Raw genomic sequence first — 3132 nt, 5'->3', positions numbered from 1 at the left:
AGCACAGGACCCAGCACCACAGTAGGCACTCAGCAGCGTTTGTTGAGTGAATGAGCTAATGCGTGTCTCCCGAAGGGTCACACAAGGCAGTGTAGCTGGGATGTAGGCAAGATTGACCTCAGCTCCTGTGGGGCTGTGAGGTGACCTGCTCCTTACCCGTAAGGGCTGCTGTTAAGCAAATTCTCACCAGGCCTCCTCTAGGGTGAGATGGGCAGTGAGATGGTGCACAGCAAGAAAGGTCTGTACAGGAACCAGCTTCACCTGCTAGCTGGGGGTCCGGGGATTCCTGAGGGAGGCAAGGGAATGATGGAGAAAGTGCATGGGCTAGCATAACTGAAGGTCTGGCTGTCATCCCTGCCTTTGACTGTGACTTTTAGCAAGCCACTTGCCTTCGTTAGCCCCAGTTTGATTCTGGTGACTCTGAAATGTGAGGCAGTGGCTTCTGATGAATTTGCTTACTCCCTAAGGCCGGTAAAGTAGCTCAACAACAAGAAATGGGCGAGCTGCTTCTCCAGCAGGGTTCGAGGAATATCCCAAGGGGGTGGGGTCCTGGAAATAGGAGCATCAACTGAGGCCAACGCACTGAGTCGGAGCAGATGTTGTGTAGACCACACTGTACTGCATTGCTGGCAAAGGCCATTGGCAGTCGTTGGCTCATCTTTCATTTGTCCTGATGTCAGACCTATCTTTACTCTGGTTTCTTCCAATTATAATTCATACAATTGTTGGCCAAACCTGGGTGGCTTCAGGGATGTTTATGAATATTATAATGTCACAGGACAACCACTAATCCCCAGTTGTCTGCTAGTCTTCACCTCTGTTTCCTGGACCATTTCCCTCAAGCTCCTCAATCCTCAGTGGCCGTTTTTTTTTTTTTTTTTTTTTTTCCTGAGACAGGGTCTTGCTCTGTCACCCGGGCTGGAGTGCAGTAGTGCGGTCACAGCTCTCTGCAGCCTCTACCTCCGGGGCTCAAGCAGTCCTTCCACTTCAGCCTTTTGAGTAGCTGAGACTACAGGTGCACGCCACCATGTCTAATTTTTAATTTTTGTAGAAATGAGGTCTCATTATGTTGTCCAAGCAGGTCTCAAACTCCTGGGCTCAAGCGATCCTCCTGCCTTGACATCCCAAAATGTTGGGATTATAGGTGTGAGCCACCTTGCCTAATTTTTTTGTTGTTGTTGTTGAGACGGAGTCTCACTGTGTCACCCAGGCTGGAGTGCAGTAGTGCGATCTCGGCTCACTGCAAATTCCGCCTCCTGGGTTCATGCCGTTCTCCTGCCTCAGCCTCCCGAGTAGCTGGGACTACAGGCGCCCGCCACCACGCCCGGCTAATTTTTTGTATTTTTAGTAGAGACGGGGTTTCACCGTGTTAGCCAGGATGGTCTCCATCTCCTGACCTCATGATCCGCCGCTTCGGCCTCCCAAAGTGCTGGGATTACAGGCGTGAGCCACGGTGCCCAGCCTAATTTTTAATTTTCGTAGAGATGGGGTCTTGCTATGTTGCCCAAGCTGGTCTCAAACTCCTGGGCTCAAGCAATCCTCCTGCCTTGGCCTCCCAAAGTGTTGGGATTATAGGTGTGAGCCACCGTGCCTGGCTCAATGGCACTTATTAAACATCTCCTATGATGTTTTCCTTTGGTTTTTCACAGCATACCTACCTTGTGCATCTTTCATCAGCATGTAGGGCTCACAATTTCAGAACACGAAATGGCAGAGAGGTGATGGTGAAGGAAAGGCATTACAGACCATGTCAACTTGGTATCATGCATGGACCCTGTGCTATGTAGTTGCTGTGCTTTGCCTGGCCAAAGATGTACAATAAAGCTCACTGCTCTAGCACTCACTGGTGCCTGCATACGTGTGCGTATGTGTGTTTTATTTTTTGAGACGATCTCAGTCTGTCATTCAGGCTGGAGTGCAGTGGCATGATTGTGGCTCACTGCAGCCTTGACTCCCTGGCTCAATTGATCCTCCCACCTCAGCCTCCCAAGTAGCTGGGAGTGTGGGCACGGACCACCTCACCTTGCTAATGTTTTAATTTCTTTGTAGAGACACGGTTTTGCCATGTTGCCTAGGCTGGTCTTGAACTCCTGTGCTCAAGTGATCCTCCTACCTCAGCCTCCCAAAGTGCCCCGCCTATGTGTGTATTTTAGGTGTGCAAATGAGAGTGAAGGTCATTTTGAATTCTGTTCCCTTTCCCAGAGTGCTGGAAGTAGAAGGGAAGACCTTTGCAATTTCCTGACAGTGGGAGAAGGACGTCACGGGTGAGCTACTATCTGGCCTGCCAGTACCGGGGCTCCTGTAGTCGTCCACATAAGTGATCTCCAGTTATGAAAACCAGCTGTCTCCCAAGGGACTCTGCAAATTTGACAGCTTTGGATGAGCCCCAAATCGGCCTCCCTGGAGCTTGCACCCCTGCTGTCTGTTCTACTCCATGGGACCACAGTGTGTTTTAAATCTTCAGTGACGGCTGGGCACGGTGGCTCACACCTGTAATCCCAGCACTTTTGGAGGCCGAGGCAGGCAGACCACGAGGTCAAGAGATCAAGACCATCCTGGCCAACATGGTGAAACCCCGTCTCTACTACAAATACAAAAATTAGCTGGCGTGGTGGCGTGCGCCTGTAGTCCCAGCTACTCAGGAGGCTGAGGCAGGACGCTTGAACCAGGGAGGCGGAGGTTGCAGTGAGCCGAGATTGCGTGACTGTACTCCAGCCTGGCAACAGAGCGAGACTCCATCTAAAAAAACAAAAACAAAAAAAAAACCTTCAGTGACAATATCCAGTCTGTCTAGCCCTCTCTTTGGGCTTCCCTAGGCAAAATGTGTGTCTGGGCTATCGCCTTTCTCCTGGAGTCCAGGCTGTGGGGACAGATTTTTCCTTTCTCTCTGCCCACACCCCCTCCAATTTAGGGACTTGTTTCCAACAGAATTTTCTTGTAACCAAGGTGGTGGAACCCATAACTTGGAGGAACACTTCTTTGGCCAGCAAATTACTTTTATGTGACTGTGATTTTAACTAGCCTGTCTCTGCCAGATGATCTATTCATCACACATAGGGGGCCTGGGTGCTGTTTTCAGGGGTTTTTCTAAATCCTTTTTTCCCTCTTCAGCCCATTCCCTCTCTCCCCTTC

Source organism: Symphalangus syndactylus, chromosome 3, assembly GCF_028878055.3.
Source record: "Symphalangus syndactylus isolate Jambi chromosome 3, NHGRI_mSymSyn1-v2.1_pri, whole genome shotgun sequence".
Taxonomy (NCBI): domain Eukaryota; kingdom Metazoa; phylum Chordata; class Mammalia; order Primates; family Hylobatidae; genus Symphalangus; species Symphalangus syndactylus.
The sequence above is the reverse complement of the archived record's forward strand: the minus strand, read 5'-3'. Positions refer to the sequence as shown.